The sequence below is a fragment of the Canis lupus genome, chromosome 29, assembly GCF_003254725.2.
Source record: "Canis lupus dingo isolate Sandy chromosome 29, ASM325472v2, whole genome shotgun sequence".
Classification (NCBI taxonomy): domain Eukaryota; kingdom Metazoa; phylum Chordata; class Mammalia; order Carnivora; family Canidae; genus Canis; species Canis lupus.
The window spans coordinates 11,547,596-11,573,280 of NC_064271.1; the positions used below are offsets into that span (position 1 = coordinate 11,547,596).

General features: G+C 43.9%; 1 long non-coding RNA gene across 1 annotated transcript; it reads right to left on the reverse strand.

Moving 5' to 3' along the window:
* Window positions 1-2,285: 2,285 nt before the first annotated feature.
* Window positions 2,286-24,939, reverse strand: LOC112678506 (uncharacterized). Its single transcript, XR_003147619.3, has 4 exons — window positions 23,215-24,939; window positions 4,416-4,555; window positions 3,880-4,026; window positions 2,286-3,559 (listed from the first exon to the last, which is right to left on the reverse strand). It is a non-coding gene; the product is annotated as an uncharacterized LOC112678506 (long non-coding RNA).
* Between the last annotated feature and the right edge of the window lie 746 nt (window positions 24,940-25,685).

Below are 25,685 nucleotides of genomic sequence, written 5' to 3' on the forward strand. Positions count from 1 at the left end.
CCTCACGCCTGGCTGTGAGATTCTTGTCTTGGTGTCCCCTTGACTGTGTCTGGGGCAGAGTGATTATAGAATGCAGGCCTCTGGGTTCCCACCCCTCAGTTCAAATTCTGATTTTTGCCACTTCCTTGGGCAGGTTACTTAATTTCTCTCAAGCTGTGTGAGCGTCGGGAAAATGGGGAACACAGTGAACTTACTGACGGATGGTTGTAAGACACGTGACATACCCAGAAGTGCCTCTTTGTTACTGCTGTGACTTTTGTGGTGACTCTTAGGCTTTTGGTCCCAGCTTAATGAGGCTCTCAGGGAGGTCATCCTTGAGATGCCCTCTGTTTCCTGGTTCTCACATTTCCCCTTCGTGCATGCATCTCCTTTCTCATAGTCATTCGTAGATGATCTCTAGTGTGTACTAACAGGAATTGTCTGCTGGTGCTGTGAGCACTGAGAGCAGGAGGCCAATCACGTTTCCTAAAAATTCCCAGTGTTCAGTATAGTCCAAGGTACAGTACTGCTTTGTACGTGGGAGGGCTCAGTAAAAAGGCGCACCTGGGGAAGGGATGGGATAGATACAGAATTCAGTTAATGCGATGTGACCTTGAAAAGAGCTTCCTTCCCCTGAGAATCACGGGACCGTGGAACACCTGAGCGGCACAGCTCTGCATCTGGCAATGCCCTCTGTCATTCTATAATACAGAAGAGCTTTAAAAAAATGTATTTCTGGGGTACCTGGGTGGCTCAGTGATTGAGCGTCTGCCTTTGGCTCAGGTCGTGATCCCCGGGTCCTGGGATCGAGTCCTGCAGCGGGGTCCCTGCATGGAGCCTGCTTCTCCCTCTGCCTGTGTCTCTGCCTCTCTCTCTCTCTCTGTCTCTCATGAATAAATAAATAAAATCTTTTTAAAAATGTATTTCTATACTGGTTTTTAAAAAATGCTTGTTTTTAAACTTAGAGACCATTAGAACTTAGAGACCGTTAGACAATGTGACTGAATGTTCACATGCTAGAACTACCTTCACCACCCGGGGGGGGGGAGGGTGCAGAGATTTTAAAGCTGAACCAGAAGAGGACCACACAGCCCTCTGTCTGCAGTCTCTGCCCCAGGAAGCTCCCCTTTTAAGGGGCAGTGTTACTTGTTGACCTCTGCCCCCCCAACCCATCACAGGACCAGCCAGCCCTCCTCCCTGGAGGATGTTGCCGTGCCCTGAGGCCAGTGTCCGAGGTGGCCATGACCCCAGCTCAGGCAGCGATTTGGCCCTTTAAGAGCCTGCCCAGACTCCCACCCGCTGCAGCGGAGCCCAGCTGTCGGTGCCCCGGGGACCTCGCTGTGTTTACACCCACGGTCACATGGCAACCTCTCCCAGCTCCCGGGCAGGCTGCACGGTTACCTCATCTGCAGTCCAATGACCTCATCCACGTGCAATGTGGCAAGTGCCAGACGAGAGCAGGGAGCAGAGAGGGCCCAGCTTCTCCCTCGCAGCCCCCCGGGAGTAGCTGTCCCCCAGGCTGGCTCAGGAAGGGCCGGAGGAGCTGCCCACTTGGTAGCTGCTGCCGGCCAGGGGCCCATGCATAAGTCAAGTGGATGTGTCTTCCAGGGAGTGGGGCTGGGGGGTGCCTGTGTGTGTGCCCACACCTGGGAGTCGCTTATCTCAGGGGGTTCCAGCCTGTAAGAAGGACTAGCGACCCCAGGCTTAGGCAGAGCCACCAGCCCCCACCCCCGCCTTGGGTAGGTGCTCTGAACATGTTGACACACAAACAGGATGAGAAAGGCACCACAAAAGCAGAGAGAGGCTCCCGTTCTCTGAACTTGGGGGTGGAAGTGTCACTAGACATTGTGGTTTTTTTTTTTTTATTGTTTATCACTTTCTTTGAATTATATTTGCTCTCCCCCTCCAAAAAATATTGCGTGTGATGACTAGGAATATAAAATAAATTACCTTTGCCATAGGCTGCTGGGTTTATTAGCCCCTTTCTAGCTCTTCACAATGTAAAGGACAGGCTGACCTAGAGTGATCTCCTCCTTCCAGTGGGCTCTCTCTCCTCTCACTAACAGGAGCTCTGCTATTTGTGCATTTAACAGCTTAACCCTTTGAGTTACTCCAGGGCTCTGTATTCTTTCAGGGGTATTTTTTTTAGAGGGACAGCGTTTAGCTTTGGGGTGGCATTTTACATTTTAAAGCAGCTGATTTATATTATCCAAATCGTATATATATATATATATATTTTTTTTAAATGAACAGAGATGAAAACCAAGCCCAGGAAATAAAAATGGAAGAAACAACACACAAGTTCAATAGCTTCAGAGGTCAAGAATTTATTTGGATAAGGTCTGCAACAGTGAGGTCTTGCTGGGTGGGGTGGGGGGAACGCACTCATTTTAAGGAGCAAATGTTAATAAACATACAGAAGCATCCCCCTGACTACATCGAGATCAATTAGTGAAATAGGACCCATTGCTCTTTTCCTTTAAATGCCTGACAAAACCAGTTATTAAAGGTGGGATCTAAGTCTTCTAGGGAGGGAAGCAAATGCTCGGCTATAATGAGCAAAAGAGCAGGGGTCATTATTTCGATGGGGTGTTTGCTATTTACTCCCAGTCATGCACTTGACATATTCTTTCTTATTAGCAAGGCTGGAGCAGCACCGGAGAGCGTGCAAATAATTTCCCCCCAAATCTGGACTCCAGGACACTCCTCCTGCACACAGATGAACGCCCCCATGAGCAAATTGCCTCTCCAGCCTGTCCAGAGTCACCTAGACTGCTGGCAAATGGTTTTTTCAGAGCAAGGTAAGCACTGTGGAGAACCGGAGGCTGTATATTTAAACAATTATGGGCCTCTGCGTGTCTCTGCCTCCTGCCGTACAGTCCCGAGCAAGATGGTGTAATATGTGCATTTTACATATCAATGGCAGAGGAGGCTGTTTCCAGATGGCTGTACCTATTTCAAAGCCACCTTTTTATGCAGAAGGAAGACTGTGTGACCTCCCTCCAAGTAAATGTGTTTTGTAAGCCCTGGGAATGAATGCTTAAAAAATGGTCCTGGGCTATATTTCATGTCCAGTCCATGGTGGTGTGTGTGCACAGCTGTTCCGGGCTGGCATGTGGTAGCATATTAAAAGGAAGATTACCATTTCCCATTTTTTCCCCTTCTGAAGGCTTGATATGCATATATGAAACTTGTGAAAAAACTCAGCATAATGAGACAAGGAAGCCGGGTCTCAAGGCACTAGTCGGTGCACATCTGGAGTTTGTAGCATTCTAGAGATAGTTACTTATTCCCAGGAGCCCCTGCCGGAGTGGGAATGGTAGCCCGGTATCCATGGTGAGCTTCCCTATCGCATCGTGCCAGGTGTGTGCGTGTGTGTTATTTCTTGGAAAGGCTGTCCTCTGAGGGGTGGGGAGGGGAGAGGACGAGAGGAGGGAAAAAAACAGAAGGGAGGTAATTAGGCGCCACCTTGCCCAGCGGAGCCAGCTCAGGCGTCTGAAATCAGGAGTGGGTATTGGAGGGGCGCGGAGTCAGATGGTGCGCGGAGCCTTCTCGGCGCCTGCCAGCTCTGCGCTTGTTTCTATGGGGACAGGACCAGGGAAGAGAAGCCCTGGGGTCAGAGGAGGCACACAGATAACAGTACCAAGCGGGAAGGCTCTGGGAAGGCCCCTGCTACCTGCCTCCCACGCCATGTGGTGCTGGGCTTGAACTGCCCACCTGAATTCATGCTGGGTTTTTTTGGCAGTTAAGAAATTGGAAGTGTTTCAGGCCTTCTAGGCTGTTCTTTAGAACAAGCCTCTGTGGGGTAGCTTTTCTACTGGATCTCCGAATGGCTGGCCTTTGTATTCCCATGGAATGGACAGAGAGGTGAGGGTCAGGGACCGTAGGGACCTGCCTTACCTGAGTGGGAAGCCGAGAGCGAGTCTGGGAACTTTTCCCAGGGAGAGAGTTCATTGGAGTTTCACAGATGCATGGGATTCGTGGATTTTTTTTTTCTTCTTTTTTCTTCTTCCTTTTGAGCTGCAAGATTGCGAGGTTCCAGATGCTCTGTGTAAAACAATGCCCCACAGGGGAAAGCCAGGGAGAGGAAGTGTGAGGTCCAGCTTGAGGCCACCCTAAAAAGAACTATAAACAGCAGCTGCTTCTATTGTGTGTGCCAAGTGCTGCCTGTGAGCTTAGGCCTTCTAACTCCTGGTTTCTTTCTCTGAAGCCAGATGTGACCAACAGGAGTCTGTCAAGTCAGAGGTGGACCCCAGATGGTGGGAATCCGGCAAGGGAAGCTGAGGGGCTCATGGAAGGTGTCTTGTGCCCTGGCGGGGAGAAGGCTGTTTGCCCTTTCTCGGGGGCCTTGGCCTCACCCCAACCCGAGTCTGTGGTCCTGTCACCCAGCGCCCTAGGTCTGGCAGCTGAGGCAGAGTGGGAGAAGGGAGTCTTACTTGGCTGATCTTCCAGCTCCGACATGAGGCCACAGGATGACGGCAGAGGAGTCCCCAGAGGAGCCACGGTGGGGTAAATCCCAGATGTGGGGCAGGAAGAGGAGTCAACAAACGAGCTCATGCCTTGGGACCCTGCAGCCCTGGGTGATGAAACACGAGGATGTGAGCAGGAAAAGACAGAGATATTTCACTCAGCCCTGCTGGCAAAGGGATCGTCAGTTCCTCTGTTAATAGGGAATAAACGTCAACTTCAGAGCCTTACCTCTTCTAGTGGATCGTGTGAGCCTTTACCATTTCAGGCCTATGGGTTCGGTAGGCTTAACTAACACCTTCTTGTTTCTTCCCCCACTTTCTTTCTTTTCCCAAGTTGGAGAATTCTTTTGAGATATGAATCAAAAGGACTGTCTAAAAATTAGTGGTTCCTTAACTAGTACATCCAAGAGTCAGAAGCAGAGAATAGGGAGACTGGGTAAGCAGCATCTCTTAGCCAGAGCTTAGTCCTGTCCCTCACTTAAAAGGGAAGTGGACCAGGGGTCTCTGGGTGGCTCAGGGGTTGAGTGTCTGCCTTTGGCTCAGGTCGTGATCCCGGAGTACCTGGGAAGGAGTCCTGCATTGGGCTATCCACAGGGAGCCTGCTTCTCCCTCTGCCTGTGTCATTGCCTCTCTCTCTATGTCTCTCATGAATAGATAAATAAAATCCTTGAGAGAGAGAGAGAGAGAGAGAGAGAGAAGAGAATGAGATTCTTTTCTTAAAAACAAAATAAAAATAATAAAAAAAAGGAAGTGAATCAGATAAACAAACCTGTAAGCAACAGCCTTGTTTTGTGTGATTCCCCCCACCTTTTTTTTTGTCTTCTCCTTCCATGGAGATGATGAGAATCATATCTGCTGAGGGCCTCAGTTATGCTCCCAAAGCTGTTTCTGTCACATTTTGTTTGACAGCTGTTTCTGAATTACACAACAGCGAATTCTCATCCACAGCTAGTAGAAGTGAGATGGGTGTAGCCATTGTGAGGGGCAATTCAAAAATACTTAGCCACATTATATATTTTTATATTCTGTAACACAGCTATCTCACTATATGCCAGAGAAACTCTTGCATATGTCCATATGGAAACAGATATGTGAGGATGTTCCTCATGGCATTATTTTGGGTCTCAGGGGGTTGCATCATTTGGGGAATGGATAGATGAAGTATGATGCTGATGGTGGAATACTATGCAGCAGTTGAAGCAATGGAAACAGGTTTTTTAGAAAGAATGCTAAATGAAAAAGAACATCTGTAGCATATTATTTTAATAAAGTTAAGAGAAGCATAATATAGACAAACACTCTATTTTTAAATATGTACATTTCCAAGGGCAAATTCCTAATCCATTCGACAACTGTCTATTGAGTGGGGAGAGGAAGGAGACAGGTCATGGGGATTGAGGATAAAGGGGAAAAAATCCAAATTAAATTAAAGAAGGGAGAAGTTTTTGTATTGCCCAATTCCAATATTGTATCATGAACTGTAAGGGAAATGAACTCAGCTCTGTACCTGAGTTCCTATGTCTAAAAAATGCTCTCTCTCTCAGGGATCTGCCTACCTATAAAATACCATAACTTCTGAAATCAGAGGTACTACAAAAAATGCATGAACACATTTCAGTATCACTGTCAACAGTTGATCATCAAATACTTTTTAAACCTATACTATGGATTTGTTCCTATGTTCAGTGTGATGGGGGCATGCAGAAGCATATGGTATTGTCCTAGTTCTTATCATGCAGCTTGGAAATTATGTGTGAGATTGTAGTATACGATTCCACAGTTTATAATTAAGGCCCAAACTGTGTGAGATGTACCACATGAGTTAAAAAAAAAAAAAGGAAAAAAAGAAAAAGATAGTTGGTGAGGACAGGAGTAGTCAGGGAGAATTTAAAGGAAGGAGAACCTCTGCACTGAGCCAGGAAGGATGGTAGGCCTTGGCTTGGAGGAGGTACCAATGGGACCATAAGGAGAGTAGCTTTTCTCCATCAAAAGGGCAGGTTTGAGGTGTGGAGAAAGTGGGATGCAATGCCCACTTACCCTGTGGCCTGTGTGACATTCATCTAAGGACCACACTTCCCTTCCCCTGGCTCCTCTATCCCCTTGTGATTCTCAGGAAGCCATTTAAATATATATATATATATATATATATATATATATATATATATATATATATAAAGAGAGAGAGAGAGAGAGTGTTGGGGGGGGGGCAGAGGGAGAAAGAGAAGCAGACTCTCCACTGAGCAGGGAGTCTGAACTCGATCCCAGGACCCTGGAATCATGACTTGAGCCAGGGGCAGACGTTTAACCAACTGAACCACCCAGACACCCTCAGGAAGTCATTTTGTATGACTTCAAAGCCTCTCTTAAGCCTGCACAAGGCATGGGTCTTTGAGAGTGAGATTTGGGATTTGGCCAAGGGGATGCATGTTGCACTGCATTCTCTGTCAGCTTTCTTTTCCATCTGAGACTGGGGGCTGCCTCCTTATAGAGGATGATGGGGAGGCATTGTATTTTAAAGTGATGACCCTACATTTGCAATATTAAATGGAAAATTATTTTTTAAAGATGTATTTCTTTATTTTCTAGAGAGAAAGAGAGAGAATGCACGAGGGAACATGTGTGAGCAGGGGAAGGGGCAGAAGGAGTGGGAGAGAAGAAGACTCTGCTCTGAGCAGAGTGGGACCCTGGATATCATGATCCTGAGATTACGACCTATGCCAAAATCAAGAGTCAGATGCTCAACTGAATGAGTCCCCCAGGCCTCCCTCATTTTGAAAATACCTATTTATTTTATAGAGAAAGAGGGAGTAAGAGAGTGAGAATATTACATAGAAAATTCTTAACCCACACACTTGTGGATAGACTGTCCACTGATCATTTGTCAAGGTCTTTTCAAAAATCAAATCTTAAAGTTTAAAAAGTCAACCAATACTGTGATGTTTCAGAGAAATAGAGGAGTCCCAAACCCATTTTCCCTCAGTTCTCCTTACCCATAGGCATTCACTTGAAATGATGTTGATAGATTCCTTTTGTATTTACTTCTGTTTCTATTTAACAGGATTATATTAGTACTTTTTAATTTTTCAGTTTTAGACACTTTAAGACTTAGCTTTCTTTCTTCTTCCCCCTTTGACACAATGAATGTTTCCTATCCCTGTCTTCCCCATGGAGTTCATCTTATAATTTTGATTAAATGAATACTCAGAGTATGTTATTTGAAGCTGAGCTCTATAGTGACAATGATTACTTTTTCTTTTCTGAATAACTTTCTGATCTCTCTGGATCTCAGCTATCCAATACATTTGCCAATAGGGATATGTGGCTGTTGAATACTTGAACTGTGACTAGTGTGACTAAGGAATTAATTTTTAATATTATTTAATTTTAATTCTTTTACATCTGAATTTAAAAGGTGATGGCTTTTGGAAAAATTTTAAGTATGTTTGGAACACCTCTGGTGTGTGAAGAACCTTTTCAGCTGCAAATTTAAGGAAAACTAAGTTCAGGTGAAATCAAGGATTTCTGAGAAATTAGAGTGTGCAAATTGAGGTAGGCTGTCAATGCAAAACAGTCTGGATCTCAAAGAATTCGTGTGAAAAAAGAATATAAAATATCTCAATAATTCTGTGTTGATTTTATGGTGAAATATTCTAGATATATTAGGTTAAATAAAACATGTTATTGATACCAATTAAAAATTTCAGCCCACTTATTTACTTATTTACATAAACTCTACTCCCAACGTGGGCTTGAACTCATGAGCCCGAGATCCAGAGCCACATGCTTTCCTGACTGAGCCAGCCAGGCACCTTTCAGCTCTTTCTTTGTAAAATATGACTCATAATAAATGTAAAATTATTTGTTCATACTTTGTTTTGACCGGAGAGTGCTGTTCTGGATTGTAGTTGTTTTGTGTCTTTCCTTGATTCACATAACACTTATTGGCCCCAATTCTATACCAGTGGTTCTAGATCTCTTCTTGAGATGTGCATTCACATCAGACATCTTGTCCCTTCGACTTCTGGTGTAGTCTTTCCTGAAGTCCTCTGACCAGCTCTTGTCTGAACTGGCTGTTCTCATTCTGAGATTTCCCCTTCACTAACACCTGGGAATTCTCTTTGTTCTATTGTGTTGAAGCCTGTTTCCTGGATTTCATATTTTCTTCCTTCTTGGTTAATTCCTTTGTTTTATGAAGCACATTCTCCCATAGTTTCCTAAAAGAAAGTGTGTGGGAGATTAATTTCTCATATGTCTGAAAATATCTTCATTCTGCACATGTTCATAGATAAGTTCAGTGTGGAGAGAATGTTTCAGAATTTGGAAGATGTTGCACCATTGTCTTTTAGTGCTCTTTGTTGCTGTTGAGAAGTCCTAAGTCATTCTGTTACTTTTCATTTGTATGTGACCTTTCTGTCTCTCAATCTCTGTCCCTCTCTGGCCTCCCTCCACCTCATTGCAGAATCTTCTTTTTCTAAATGATGATATGAGGTTTCATGATGATATGACTCGATGTGTGTCATTCCCTTCAATTCTGGGAAGTTCCCTTGAATTACCTTATTGGTGATCTTCTCCACTTCGTTTTTTCTGTTCCTTCTCTTTGGAACTCTTTATTGTTTGGGTGGAACAGATCATTGTTGGTCTATACCTGTCCTCTAATTTTCTTATCTTTCCTCTTTTCTTTTTAATCTCTGACTTTTGTTTTATTTTCCAAAAAATTTCCCCAACTTATCATCACCTTTTGAATGAGTTACTCACTTATACTGTCATATATTTAATTTCCAAAAGCTCTGTTTTTGTTTTGTTTTGTTTTTGGACTACTTGTTCTTTCTTTCTTTCTTTTTTTTTTTTTTTTACTTGTTCTTTTGAATAGCATCCTGTTCTTGTTTTATGGATGCAGTGTTTTCTCCTCTGTCTCCTTCTTTAGGGACAATAATGATCATTTTGATTTTTAGTTTTTCTCCTCCCCTCATAATCTGTTTCCTTTAAATCTCCTTTCTTCTGAGTGTTTCATATTAAAGGCTTTCTCACAGGCCTGGGAATCCTGGGTTGTTTGCATATGTTTAGGGAAGGGGACTGAAAGGTGATTAAGGTCTTAATGAAAGGAGCTTTTCTGTAGGACTACTGTGGGGCGCTCTCAAGTGAGTTGCTTTAGGTCTTTTCCCTAGAACTGGTCAGAATTCCCAGAGAAGAGCTGCTATGTCTTGCCTGTAGGGTAATGTACTGGCTGCCAGGATTCTGGGAGCTGAGCTAGGGAAGGTGGCTTGGGATTTCAACATTCCCTCAACCCTCCTGTCTTGTGGGACACCCCAGGTTGCTGTGGGCTGCCTTTACTACTATCTATTTCTGTTTCACAAACTACACTGAAACTTTGTGGCTTGGAGCCACCGTTTTATTTTGCATATAATATTGAGGGTCAGTAATTTAGTAGCTTGGCTGGGTGGTGTATTTCTGATCACATTGCCTTAGCTAGTGCAGCTGGGATGGGTGGTCCACTTCCATGCTATCTTCTCAGTCCCAAGGCATGGCCTCTCTCAATTTCTCTTTCTCTCTGTGGTGTCTCACTTTTTGGGGTCTCTCTGCAAGGCTTGGGCTTCCTACAGCTTGGTGGTCTTAGGTGGTCATATCTTTTACATGGCTGTTAACTTTCAATGGGTGGGGAGCAAAAGCTGTCAGGCCAACTATGACCAGAACTGGCATAGTGTCACTTCCAGCATATTCTATTGGTCAGAAAGGTCAAACTGATCCTCCTGCTCTCTGCCTAAATTAAAAAATGTAGAGAAATAGACTCCCTCTCTTCTTTAAGATTTATTTATTTATTCATTAGAGACCCACACAGAGAGAGAGGCAGAGACATAGGCAGAGGGAGAAGCATGCTCCCCGCAGGGAGCCTGATGTGGGACTTGATCGTAGATCCTGGGATCACGCCCTGAGCCAAGGGTAGATGCTCAATCGCTGAGCCACCAGGCATCCCTAGACTCCCCTTCTTGATGAAAGAGGAAGGTCACATTGCATATGAGCATGTGGGTTGGGAGATTTGCCATCTTTGGAAGTTTTAATCTGCCACACAACTCAGATTAAAGTTGATTTAAACAAGATTCTAGCCAGCATGCCATTCACCAATAGAACATCTTTTTTTTTTTTTAAGGTTTTTTTTAATTTATTTATTCATGAGAGACACAGAGAGAGAGAGTTAGAGACACAGGCAGAGAGAGAATCAGGCTCCATGCAGGGAGCCCGACGTGGGATTTGATCCTGGGTCTCCAGGCCCTGGGCCGAAGGTGGTGATAAACCCCTGAACCACCCAGGCTGCCCTTATTCACCAATAGAAGTATTTATCAATTGCTTCTTTGTAGCTCTTCTCCATAAGGTCCTTCCAACATGTTGAAAATCCAAATTAAAAATCCCTGCTCTTTGGAATAAGTTTATTTCATAGATTAAACATTTGCTCTGATTCTTCAAAGTATTTTCTTTCTTTTTTGTGTGCTCAATCTTTTCATGTTCTGGGATTTTAATTTTGTTTCGATTTGCCTTGTTCTTTGAAAGGAGATCTATATTTACCTGGCTTGGAAATTTGAGATGATTTTGTCAGTGATAGTGTTGGTTTCTGTTCTCTGAGTCCCAGAGGGAAAATTTTAAGTTTTTATTTCTTCGGTCACTGATGAGGGCCTTCCCCAAATCCCTCCAGGTGGCCAGCAGTTCTGTGTGAGACACTGGTGTAGTTGCCAAACTGCCCTAAGCTCCACCCACCAACTGTCTCACAGTCCCATTCTCTTGTAGTTCACATGCGAGAATTTCCCAGGTCTTTGTGGGAAATTTCATTCACTTACTCCCCACATAGCCTTTCTTTGTCAGCGCTATATAGCTCTTGTCAGTACTTTGACCCCTCTGTTTTCACCTCCACCAAATCATGCCGACCTCCTCAAAGTTTCTAGTGCATCAATACCATTCTTCCCTATTTTGCATGAATGTTAAAGACTTTTCTCTATATAGGATGAGTCTATGGTTTCAGTGGGATTTGAGAAGGGAGGGGCATTAAATGTGTCAGCTCACATTATCATCTGTAAGTCTCATTGTTACTTTGCCCTTGGTTTTTGTCAACCAGTTTTACTAAGACATGCTCCAGAGATTTGCTTAAGTCTGAGGGGAGTGAATATTTTCTTTTCTATGGTTAATAAGAGGCGTAAACATTATAGCAATGATTCTCAATCCTGGATGCACATTAGGGTCACATGGGGGGCTTTGAAAAAAATGCTGATGTCCAGGCTGCACCATTGGATGTCATGGTTTGATTGACCTAAGATCAGGCCAGTCATCAGCTTTCATAAAAAGTTTCCAGGTAGTTCTGGTACCAAGAGTGCTGGAACCCATGGATCTTAGAATCCTGGGTGCATGTTGTAAGCCTGTGAGTCCCTTTGGAATGGGGAAAAGGAGAAAAAAGAAACGGTAGGAGTAGAAAGGGAGTCATCATTGGGTTTTAGTGCCTGTGTCCTATTCTCAGCTTCACAACTGAGTGTCTGCATAACCTTACAGCATGTCTTTAAGGCCCCATTTCACTCTCTATAAGGTAGCAATAATGATATCTACCACATGGTATTAATGCAGATGAAACTTCATGTCTGTGAAAGCAAATGTTTGTTTTCTTTGTTGTTGTTGTTGTTGTCGTTGTTTTAAAGAAATAAAGAGAGAAAATGTAGTGCTGGAAAAGAAAGACAAATGACACAAAAGAAAAGAAAAATTCATAGATTGAGAACAATAAATGGTTTCCCTTCTACTGGCTGTGGACTTTGGCATGAATCCAAATCACTTCTTTTTTAGTGGTGAGAAACTGCAGGGGATGTTCCAAGAATGGAGTCAAAAGGTACCCAAATTCTGGCTCCAAATCTTTGAATGCTTCCTTAGCTCTACCAGCAGTCATAATTTCAGTGATCAGCTTACCGATTTCACCCTCATTAATGTTATCCATATTTCCTGCCTGTCCTCCCAAAAGAGCACCTGCAATGTAAACTCAGGATTAATGGGAAGGTAAAGTAGGTACTGAAGTCTTATAATCTTTCCTATAAAGTTTGTGCAAAGACCTCCTGTCTAACCAGGAGCAAAAGAAGTCTGTCATGAAGCACCATTAACCTCTCTGCCTTCTTAAGTTGATTTCATAAGTAACATATTCATACATGTAATTAATACGTACTTGGTACTGTAGATTTTTGTCAGAATACAAGGATCTGGCTTCTTTCCCTTCCCCTTTATAGGGAGTTGAATTATGTATCTCCCCCGAAAGACACATCCAAATCATAACTTTTGTGGGGTGTTTTCTCTGACACCAACTAGTGCTCTAGTTTTCTTTTTTTTTTTTAAAGAGTTTATTTATTCATGAGAGACGCATAGAGAGAGAGGCAGAGACACAGGCAGAGGGAGAAGCAGGCTCCATGCAGGGAGCCCGACGTGGGATTTGATCCTGGTCTCCAGGATCACACCCTGGTCTGAAGGCGGCACTAAACCACTGAGCCACCAGGGCTGCCCAGTGCTCTAGTTTTCAACACTAAAACTGGTTGTCCAACAATTCCGTTACATTCCAACATGTATTACCCAGAGTTAGTGCAGACCCCACAGATTAAGGACTCAGCCACATGAAACTGCCCCACTTATGATGCCGGTTGTGAGTCTCAGGCCATCCAGACTTCTGACTGACCAGGTATAAATGGAAGCTATTCACAAACCCCTCTCAGGTTTGATAATTGGCTAGAATGGCTCATAGAACTCAGGAAGACAGATTACCTATGTTTATTGGTTTACTTGAAAGAATAAACTTCAGGAATAGCCAGATGAAAGAGATGTACAGGGCAAGGTGTGAACCAAGAGTAGGGACTTTCCGTGCTCTCTCTGGTGGTGCCACCCTCCCATCACCCTATGTATTCAGCAACTGGAAACTCTGAATCACATTGTTAAAGGGTTTTTATAGAGGTCAATTTCCAGCCTTCCTACCTTCACCTTCCAAGAGATTGATGGGTGAGGCTGAAAGTTCCAAGTCTCCAATCACTTGGTTTTTCTGGTGACTAGTCCTATGCTGAGGGTATCAAGAGGCCCTAAGTTACCTCATTAGCATAAAACTCCAGTGTCATGAAACAGGCACATTATGAATAACAAACACACTCTATCACTCAGGAAATCCCAAGGGTTTTAAGAGCTCTGTGTCAGGAACTGGGGACAAAGACCAAATATATTTTTGTATTATACCACACCCATAGTACCTGTGCATGTGATCCTATTTGGAAATAGGTTTTCGCAGAGGCAATTAAATTAAGGATCTTGAGATGAGATTATCTTATATTTAGGGTAGGTTCTAAATCCAGTGATTGATATCTGTGTAAGAGGACCAGAATGGAGAGAGATACACAGAGGAGAAGGCAATGAGAAGACAGAAGCAGGACAGGAGTTATGCTACGATGAGACAAGAAATGCCTGGAGCTACCAGGCCCCAGGTTAGAAGAAGCAAGGTGAAGTTCATAGCTTTTGGAGGGAGTACTTTCTTGCTGGCACCTTGAGTTTTTGACTTCTAGTCTCCAGAGAGAATAAATTTTTTGTTGTTTTGAACCATTTAAGTTTGTGGTAATTTGTTATGGCAGCCCCAGGAAATGAATACACCCTTCCCCATACCCTCTTCCTTCTTCTCCTTCTTCCTCCTTTAGCTTAATTATAATGTTTAAGAAATTATTCTTGTTCTCAAGAGAGGTCTAATTGCGTGAGAGCAAAGTACACATGATATTTAAGTTAAGTGACCAAACAGAACCATAAGATGAGGATGCTAGAAGCTGCCAGGTGGCTGAATGCTAAGTGCATAGTGCATTTTTTTTTCATTATATGTAACTTTTATTTTACACGTCCACAAATGCTTGTACAACATACAGTGATTACTTCTAACGTTTATAGCATTTTTTTCCATAGCACAAAAAGAAAGGTTAAGTACTGGGAGGTTGGGGACTCCTTTGTGGTCAGACTCAGTGTTTCTCTTGATCAAGCATTCTTTGATCCTGAGAACTGGCTTTCCCTCTTCATGCTCTAGAAGATGTCTCTTATTAGCAATATCACTTTGATCTTTCAATTCTGACCCTCCTGCTAGACTTTTGTAGGTTGAAGATTTTTCTAGATCATGCTTCCAGCAAGTTTTATACTTTGCCTGCCTCCTAGAGGGATTTTTAGAATTTAGAATATATATGTCTTAAAGATGGCAGACAAAATCACTGGGTTGTTTTATGTCTCATAAGAGACCATGAGACAATCAAGATCCACACGGATGAAATGTTTTTTCATGTTTGGGAAACACGTGTACTTTGGACTTTGAATTAATTATTATTTTCTCTCTATCGTTTCTAAATTAAAATCAATCACTACTGGATGACATCATAAAAATGGCAGAGTAGAAAGCTCTAGGAATCTGTCCCTTCAATAAAACAATGATTGAGTTGGCAGGAACTTTCAGCCCATTTATGGAATGAAGCAGCCTCTGAAAGGATTTCAGCAGACAGGAACAGTTTTTTTTTTTTTTTTTTTTTTTCTGCCCTTCACCCCTTTTGAAAGGTGGACATTTAAGGAAATCTTTGTCAGGTTACCAGCTGATTACAGATAGAACAGAAATATCAGGCACCACACAAAACAAGGAATACATATGTTGCGAAAATAGTCTGGAAAAGTAACAGTTGGCTTTAGCTTTCAACAAATAAGATTCAGGAATTCTAAAGGGATAGGAGAGTTAAATCTCTAGAGTTACCATAATTTAATACTCAAGGTCCAGTTCTCAACAATACAAAATCTACCAAAAAATAAACAAAAACTGAGGAATCCCAGGAAAATATGGCCCATTCGCAGGAGAAAAAAAATTTGATAGAAATCATCTGTGAGGAGTCCCAGACATTGGAATGATTAGTCAAAGATGTTAAATCTGCTGTCTTAACTCTGTTCAGTGAGAACTAAAAGAAATCAGGAAAACAATGCATGAACAAAATAAGAATATCAACAAAGAGATGAAGCCAAACAGAAATTTTGGAGGTGAATAGAACAGTAACTGAAATGAAAAACTCACTAGAGGGGTTAAATAGAAGATTTGAGCAGGAAAAAAAGGGTCAATGAACTTGTAGTCTGAGGACCAAAAGGAAAAGAAAATGAAGAATAGTGAACTGAGCATGAGGGATGTGTGTAATAGCATGAAACATACTAATATACACATTTTGGGAAGGAGTCCTAGGAGAAGAAAGAAAAGGGAAGAAAACAATTTGAATAAATAATGGCTGAAAATTTCTAAAATCTGAAAAAAATACATGAACATACATGTTTAAGAAGCTCAATGAACTTCATGCAGGAGAAACTCAAAAAGACCCACACTGAAGCACATTATAGTCAAACTATTAAAACACGAAGATGAAGAGATAATCTTGAAAGCACCGAGAAGGACTTACCATGTTTGAGGGATCCACAGTAAGATTAACAACTTATTTCCCTTCAAAAATCATGGAGGCCAGAGGCAGTGGGATGACATATTTAAAGTCTGGAAGAAAGAACCCAAAAACTGAAAATCCTATATCTGGGAAAACTATCTTTCAAGAATGAGGGAGATATTAAGACATTTCCACATAAATAAAGGCCGAGGGAGTTCAGTACTAGTAAATCAGCTGTGTATGATGAATGTTAAAGGGAGCCTTTCAGGCTGAAATGAAAGGACAGTACACTCTAAATCAAAGTCATTAGAAAAAAACACAAAGAACATAGGTAAAGGTAACTATATAACTAACTATAAAATCCAGTATCATTGCACTTTGGTTGTGGTTTACAACTTCTCTCTTTTTCCTATATGATTTATTTATTTATTTTTAAAGATTTAATTTATTTATTCATGAGAGACACAGTGAGAGAGGCAGAGATGTAGGCAGAGGAAGAAGTAGGCTTCCCACAGGGAGCCTGATGTGGAACTCAATCCCAGGACCCTGAATCACAATGAGCCGAAGGGAGATGCTCAACCACTGAGCCACCCAGGTGGCCCTCCTGTGTGATTAGCAGGCAAATGCAACAAACAATGATTATAAGTGTATGTTAATGGGCAAACAATGTATAAAGGTGCAATCTGTGACAATAACCATGTAAAGGGGGAGAGATGGAGATATTATGAGCACAGTGTTTGTATACTTTTGAGACTCGGTTGGTATTACTCAAATGAAGTTGTTACAAGTTTAAGATGTTAACTGTAACCTCTAAGATATGACTAATAAAATAACTTTTAAAAATACAGGAAAGGCAAGAAGAGGGAATTAAAATGGCATACTACAAAATCACACTACCAAAATATTCTATATCAGATTACCTTGTCATGGTTTTTCTACATAGTTTCTCACCACCCAACGTGTGAAGGGAGTTCATAACTCAGCCTACTAGGGCAGCTTGGAACACTCAGCTGTGAGATCTGAGCCAGATCTACAAGGCCAAGTGAAGGCCTTGGGTTCAGGGAAGAGCACAAGAGAATGGAGACCACAGTGGACTGGAAGACAGTAGAAGCGGGTTCTGCTTGCTTGCATGCTTTGCTGCTAACAAGCCCTATGACGATGGATAACTCTTAATTTTTCTTTTTCAAAAAATATTTATTCATTCATTCATTCATTCATTCATTCATTCATTCATTCATGACAGACACACAGAGAGAGGCAGAAATATAGGCGAAGAGAGAAGCCAGGGACTCAATCCCAGGACCCTGGGATCATGACCTGAGCCAAAGGCAGATGCTCGATCACTGAGCCACCCAGGTGTCCCTAGTTTTCTTTTCCCTAAAGAGAGGAGGTTGAACTAGATCATCTCAAATGTCTTTCCAGTTGGCTGAAGAGCACCAAGGTTTGCAAGTTAGGGCCTGCCCTCTGAATTGGAGAGCATGAGCAATGGAGACCTCTGTCTACTCATTCCCAGTGCAAAAGGGCATTCTCTGAAGCTAATTTTAAAAGGGGCGAAGGTGTCATATGTCTGGAAGGAAACTTGCAAAAGGGTCCTTTGTGCAAGAGGAACAGGATCCATCACAATATTGATACTTTCTGTCTGTGTAGCATTTCCGAGTTACCTCCAGAAGTAGCATGCCATATATATATATATATGGTTGTTGTTGGTGGTGGTTAAATGTTTTTATTTGTTTTTATTTTCTGGAGGATGCTGGGGGCAGGAGTGGAGAGCTGGCTAGCGTAGCAATGCAATGCAGACCCTTACTCCTGGCTTTAACAGGCAGATGTAGATGCTGCCGCTGGCCAGGGCAAGGGGGAGGCCACGGGGTAGGGCAAAGGAGAAACCGAAGCTGCCCTAGCAGGCCCTTGGCCAGATCTCCTGGGCATGAATCAAAGTGTGACCAATATCACTTTGAGTCTGTGAGTCAGGTAAGGCAGGCATTCAGTTCAAGTAAAGGAATATTTATTGAGGGTCCTCTGTGTGCCAGGCAATATGCTCAGAGCTGCACCCAGAAGAGCCCTGCTTTTAAGGAGCCCATGTAGTCTATGGTAAAGATGGCAGACGAAAATCACTGAGTTGTTTGATCTCTCAGGAGAGATCATGACACAGTCAAGATCCACACCAATGAAATGGTTTTTCATGTTTGTAGTAATCTATCTGCCCCGGATGAGGAGACTGGTGCTTGGTGAGGTTGGGTTTTGTGAATGACATCACATGAGAAGAGGCATAGCTGGGGCAGGACGCCAGGTCTGATGTCTAGACCAGAGAATGACATCAGGCTGCCCCTGGGTCAACTCATCCACCATTTTCATGATTCTGGAAGAGGCGGGTCTAGAACTTCATTTAGCAATAAACTGGTCTGGCACACCTGCCCATAGGGATTTAGCTCTAATCGGTAGCTTAAGTATTTCATGTTAAAGTTAACACTCACTTCCTCTTGTTCTATTTAATTGAAAAACACACAGTCCCTGCCCTTTTTCACTTCTGGTCAGTGACATAAGTTCCTCATTCAACACTGTGCAGAACACATAAATACGGCACCCTTGGGGCAGGATGAGAGGCAGAGGAGGGGCAAGCAGAGCTACCCGCCTTAGCTCTCTGGGACGGGTAGGGCCCCAAAACCAAGGGTGTTCCAGTGGCAAAGTTTGCAAAGCTTGTGCTTTCTTCATCTGGATGTGAAGAAAGAGGTCCTGTTTCTCTCCTAGGCCTTGGTGATAACTTTGTTTTTCAAAGGCCTTGTGTTTCTCTTTAACCATCTCATGAACTTTTATCTAATGATTTTAATGGGTGTTGGCATCAATATCTATTTTGATTTGGTGCCAATTTTGTCACATCTTTGAGATAATTTTATGCCCCTTCCTGAAGGCCAGAACTGTACAACCAGTAAGGAATTAAGTAAGCATTGGGATGCCTGGGTGGCCAAGCAGTTGAGTGTCTGCCTTTGCTCAGGGCATGATCTTGGGGTGTAGGGAGTGAGTCCTGCAAGTCCTCCTCACAAGGAGCCTGCTTCTCCCCTGCCTATATCTCTGCCTCTCTCTGTTTCTCATGAATAAATAAATAAAATCTTAAAAAAGAAAGAATTAAATAAGCATAGAGACTAGTGGGCTGAATGGTGGCACCCAGAAGATCATGCTCTGATCCCTGGGATCTGTAAATGTCCCCTTATTTAGGAGAAAATAAGCTTTTGAAGGTGTGATTAAGTTAAGACCCTTGAGATGGGGAAATTACCCTGCATTATCTAGGTGGGCTCTACATGCCATCAACAGTGTCCTTATAAGACAGAAGCAAAAAAAAAATAAAAAAAAAAAAAAAAAAAAAAAAAAAAAGACAGAAGCAGAGGGAGATCATACACACAAAAGAGGAGAAGGTGATGTGAAGACAGGCAGAGAGAGGAAGGAGGTGGCCAGAAGCAAAAGGCTTGCTGACAGCCACGAGAAGCTAGAGGAGGCAAGAGATCAACTCTCTTCAAGAGCCTCCAGAGGGAGAACAGCTCCGATGACACCTTGATTTCTGCCAAGTGAGATGAAGGTTGAACTTCTGCCTCCAGAATCATAAAAGAATATACATTTCTGTTGCCTGAAACCACCAAGGTCGTATCTATCTGTTACAGCAGAAAACTCATACAGGGAACGAAAAGTTCAGGCTTCTTCGTTAGAGCAGTCTGGCAAAGCCTATGGCTCCATTCTCAGCAACATGGTTTCAGATCGTAAAATAAAATACTTAAGACCATGGAGAAACCCAACTATTGAAATATGGTTGTTAGAACATGAAAAAACAGCTCCATACAGCCTTGAGTGCACTCATCAAGACAATACATTTCTGATACAGGCAAGTTAGAGCTGATTTTCTTTATTTATGAATTTATTGTTTTTATTTTTAAAGATTTTATTTATTTGTTCATGAGTGACACACAGAGAGAGGCAGAGACATAGGCCGAGGGACAAGCAGGCTTCCTGTGGGGAGCCTGATGTGGGACCCTGGGATCATGACCTGAGCCAAAGGCAGACACTCAACCACTGAGCTACCCAGGCATCCTGAACTGATTTTATTTTTGAGAGACACCAATAGGAAGGGGACTGTTGTCCGGCCAGCTGGAATCACACACTGTATTGTGGCGTGGCCTGCCATAAAGAAGGTTGAGAACGCGCATGAACTCCTGTGGGGTCTAATACTTGCTATTGTTTTCAAGTAGTGATCACAGTATTCCAAGATATGGACAGTAACTGCAATGTAGTCGTGGAAATAGCTGGTGTTCCCTGAGACCAAGTCCCAGGGACTGCGAATGCTCTGTGGTTTGCTGCCTACATCCCCTGGTCGAAGGAAATACTGAATTTCAGACGGTGAACCTTGGGCGCAGGACCCCGGCTCAGAGAAAGAGGAAGTAGCAGTGCCAGGGGGAGTGGCCGCTGCGTGGAGCCAGGGCTAGGGGAGGCCGCGGAGGGCCAGGCAGGTCCGCAGCCTGCGTGGGAGCCGGGCACCCCGAGGCGGGCCCTCCGAGAGGCAGCAGCTCACAGGAGCTGCCCAGCGGTAACGCAGGCACGGCAAATTGGACAGGGTGTCAGGTTGACTATGAAATATGACGGATTAACAGCCGAGGCTGCTGGTATGACCTGCTTTCAGACACTTCATTTAGAAGTTATCATATTGCTGGATGCTTCCTATAATTTGTGATGATGCTGATTGTGATAAATCGTGAGTTTCTGGCAAACTCCCCCAGCCCGCTCCAATGGCTGAACAGAGAAAATATGTAATTCTGTGGGAACATTCATGCCACGAATGAGAGCCGGGATCTGGCTGTAAACAGAATGCTCAGTCCGTGAACAAAGTAATTAAATCAAGCTAATTAAATCACAATAAAAATAATTTTAATTTAATTAATTTCTCTGCACTGATTGAACATTATGTTGCGACCATGAGGCTTCCTGAACACTAATAGAATTTAGGGGCTGGGATGCCGAAGTTGTGGTCACTGGTGTGGTACGTGGGTTATTGTTAAGGGAATGAAATTAAATACGTTTAACGAGATGCCGAAATGTTGACTGAGCCACAAATAGAAAATGGTTTCGGAATTAGGATAATGAGGTCTTTTCCTTTCCCAGTTAGGCTTCTGGATTAACTGGGGCAATGAATGTCAAATTTGGTAATAATTTAAAAGGTCTAGATAAAGTCGATGGTGCACAATTGCTTCATTATGTTGGGAGTTGGTGGGGAACTTCAGGTCAGTATCTCAGTAATGAGCTGTACTGGGGATACTTACCTGTTGTCAGCCTACCCTGAAGTCCGTGGTACCTGATAAAGACCCTGGAAGCACTAGAATTGGAATCCTGTGAGGTCCTCAGTCAAGGACTTAAACGAGTGGCACTGGTTTTTAATAGCAGCATGAAAGATTTAGGTGAGGGATATAGAAGGACTTTTTATCTAGGAGAGGTATTAACCAATAACTAGTTACTATTCTTTTTCCTTCTTTTTTTAAGAGAGGGAGAGGTGGAGGAGGGGAAGGGCAGAGGGAGAGAGAGAGAGTCTTAAGCAGGCTCCACGCCCAGCACTGAGCCTGGGGCTTGATCTCACGACCCTGAGATCATGGACCTGAGCTGAAATCGAGAGTTGATCGCTCATCCGACTGAGCCACCCAAGCTCCCCTTAACCAGCTACTTCTTAAAAATGTGAACTGTGCCTCCCCCTGCACCCTACCCCTTATCCCCAGTGATAAGCAGAGAGCCTTACACCAGCCGGTGCTCAAATATTTGTTATTAAATTGAATTGTTGAGTTCTTAAGGAATTTCTTCCCTTAGCCCTTGGAACTGAGGACGAATGCTCTTCTTGCAGTGTTGTTTAGACATCGTTCAGTTTCTAAGCAGGAGGATATTCGCACGAGACGACCTCTCAAGGTCACCTCCCTGAGACTAATTTTGTCATGTAAGCAACACTGGAATTCTGAGTGTGTGTTAGCAGGCTCTCACATAATTACCAACTGTGATTTTAGAGGAGCCTGTGCTTTGGATCCCAATATTATTTATCATGCACGTTATTTTAATTAATATTTTGTGTGTGTGCCAACATTTGAACCAGACCTCATTATGACTAGTCGGGGCATTGCATTGTTTGTTGAGTGGATTCGTTTTCTGGGATGCAGCTGCTTTCCTTCCCCAGCAGCCAGGGAGGGCAGAGCCCAGGGGCCAGCGTTCGCAAAAGGCTCTGCTGCCACAAAAATGTGTGGTGATCCTGGGGCCTAGATGGCTCCAGCCAGGAGCTGCTTCTCCATACAGAGGACGGGGGTGTGGGGATGCCCCTAAGGAAGGGCTCTGAATGAGGTTCCCCCGAGAGAGGGAAGTGGGCACAGTGTTTGTGATGTCTGAGTGCCGCACACCAACTCTAGGAACAAGGGGCGTCCGTGTGCCTTTGAAGAGTGAATTGGCACCTTTTCTGTTGTCTGTTGTTTCATAATTGTGCAAACAGTGTGAAATCCAGGCTAGCACAATGCCCGTGAACTCCAGCTGGTCGCTCAGCTCAGCGTGCACAATAACCAAAGACCCCCTGCTTCCCCTCATGCTCTGCCCGAGGGACTTGTGGGCAGGTGCTCTTCCTCCTGCCAGAGCTGCCCCCGAAGTTAGGACGTGACATTTTCCAGGAGGAGACTTTTGTTGTTCTGGAAAGAACTTCCAGCTTAACCTGCATTCCAGCCATTTCTTTCCCAGCTCCTTGACTTCAACCCCACCTGCATTCTGATCCCCCACACCCCCGGAAACACTTCCTGGGTGCCTCTCTTCCTCACAGGTGCAAACTTGCATCCTCAGCAGCATGAAGGGACCGTATAGAGGGGAATCTCCAGGTGTCTAGAACATCTTTCCCATTCTAGCACCTCACCCCATTTTAGAAAGTTGCTACCCGCCCCCCGCCCCCCCAATGAGGCTTCAAGTCTCAGTATCTGCTGATGAGAATTAAAACCCTAAACCTGGTTTTAACCCATTTCCCTTACTCCCATAGGCTCCTTTTTTTTTTTTTTTAAAGATTTTATTTATTCATGAGAGACACAGAGAGAGAGGCAGAGACATAGGTGGAGGGAGAAGCAGGCTCTATGCAGGGAGCCCGATGTGGGACTCAATCCCAGGACCCCGGGATCATGACCTGAGCCAAAGGCAGTTGCTCAACCACTGAGCCACCGGGCCTCCCACTCCCAAAGACTCCCAAAGGGGAGTCTATTCTGGTTCTATTCATATCACTCTTTATTATACTGCAAATCATACTATCCAACCTTCTTTTGAGGGCAGATGTGTGGCCAGACCTGTGCGAAGCACCTTACCTGTCCCATGGCATGTAGTTGTCACGGGAACTCTATGAGGCAGGTGCTGTTTTTCTTTGTTCCAGTTGACCGAATGGTGGTTCACACACTTGAGCTTCCCCCATGTCCCAGCTCACAAGTGCCAAAGCCGCTACTAAAATTGAGGTCTTTGTCTTTCCCTGATCCCTCCTCTGGACCATTGCAATGCCCCCGAAATGAGTCACCCATTGAGATCCACTGTGCACATGTCCTGCCCTCTCTTTGCTGACGCGGGGCTGCCCAAGAGCACACACACGTCGCCGGGGTGTGCCCAAGCTCTGCAATCTTCCTCCTAATCTTCTTTGCCAACTCCGGAAAGCTGTTTTACAGAAGGCAGATTTTGGATCAGCTAAGAATGTTAGGACAATTTTTTTTCTCTGATAAAGTAAATTAACGACCCACTGTGCATCTGTATCAGTCAAAGGATTCTATCACAGGAGGAAATCTCTTTAAAGGGTTTGAGTCGGAGACCATAGGACATCTTGAAGGCTGGCCTTTAAAAGCAGCTCTGAGGCCCAGGTCCTGTGCCCACAGGTGGCGTGCAGCTTTGCTGGACTGCACTTCCCAGCTCCCTAGGCGATGCCAGCCACGGGCGTGCAGTCCCGGGCACAGCTCTGTGTACCTGCCCACAGAATTCCTCCTCGATCTCCTTCCCTCTCCTCCTCTGCTTGTTTGTTCCCTCCCCCCTTTTTCTTTCCAAATTGACTTTCTCAGTTTCCCTCTTCATTCCTCTACCAGCCCCTCACTCTCCTGTCATCTTGACCGGGCGGTTGGTTCCCCCACTACATTGTTCGGGTGGCCTGTGCCTATCTGCTTCATCATTCTCGGCTGAAGACCCATAATAAGAGAAAATCCAAGAAGAGAAAATATTTACCAGTTCTGAAATGGCTGGCATTAATGAAATTATGTTTGGGGGCATTTAGATTGAACTGGTGTAATTGTAGGTTGCAAAGTCTAATAGTGGTGCATGTGGGGGATATCATTTTGTGCTATTTTGCTTTCAGGTTTTTGTTAATCCAGTGGGTTTGGTGGAATCAGAGGGCTGCTATGAAAAAAAAAAGTCTGAGCAACCTGCTGGCGGGAGAACAGCCTTGTCAAACTAGCGGGTAGCTGCGCGTTTAGCCTTTATCCCGCATACAATGAGGGCAATCACCGGGGCCTGTAGAAAGAGTATTGAACTGTCCACACAGGACATTTTTGTTGAAAGTAGTTCTTTTGATTTCATCTTCCCAGCCTAATGTAATAAAAACAGACATTAGGGAACACATTCATCTCAGTTTGATAGGGACCATCCTGAATGCCCAGCAACGTGTGCAGTCATAAAGGTTATCCAACTGCCGGAAGTGACTTGGAAGATGATTGGTGATTCAAAGGTTGTGAGCACCTCACCCCAGATGGTGGTGGTGGTGGGGTGGGTGGTAGCCATCACAGGAGCAGACCAATGTGAAGCTGGAGTAGAAGCATGCTGTCGCTGCTGGGAGAATATTTAACTTCTCCAACATGGTGACTTGGAGCCAACAAGCCCATTTTTTTCCAATTGGCCAAACCTTGTGGGGTTATCTCCAAAGGAAGAAGAAAGGAAAACAATGTAAAGGAATCTTGAACTTATTTCAGCTGATCAGATGGTCATTTCTATGGAAACAGAAACAGAGGCAGGAACCGGCCATGGTCAGAGGCCTGGTTCCTGTCAGGCCTCTCTCGCGTTCCATGTTCCTGAATTCCATACTCTGGTTCTGGAAGTTTATGACCTCAGCAAGGGCCAGCTACAAAGAAAAGAGCTTCACATAACTTGAGAATGGAGGAGTTACCCCTCCAAACAAGAAGCTCATAGAAGTTAGGCCGACCGGCATTTGGGAGGATTCAAACTTACGACACCTTCTAATTTCTTTGACTACTTGCTGCATTCTGAGTTTGCTATAACATGGTACGTGTCACTCCCAATATTTATTTGTGTGGTTGCCAGGGTGCTATTTTCCATGCACTCACTAAAGTGCGTGGAAAGGACTTGCGTATTCTCCACCAATTATACTCTGCCATGAGTTTATAGGTAACCCTTTGCTGGGTTTTAGAACGAAAACAGGTGAGTAATTGGAGAATGAATTTGAAACATAGTATATAAATATAATTCCTGAAACTGAATAAAAGTCTGATATTCCTTTCAGGTTCAAAAGGCTTATGTTTTATTGTTTTTTTAAAAAATATTATTTATTTATTTATTCATGAGAGACACACAGAGAGAGTTAGAGACATAGGCAGAGGGAGAAGCAGGCTCCATGCAGGGAACCTGATGCAGGACTTGATCCCAGGACCCACGGATCATGACCTGAGCCAAAGGCAGACACTCAACCACTGAGCTACCCAGGTGCCCCGTGTCTTATTGTTTTAATAATTACTGTTGAGGGGCGCCTGGGTGGCTCAGTGGTTGAGCATCTGCCTTCAGCCTAGGTCAGGAT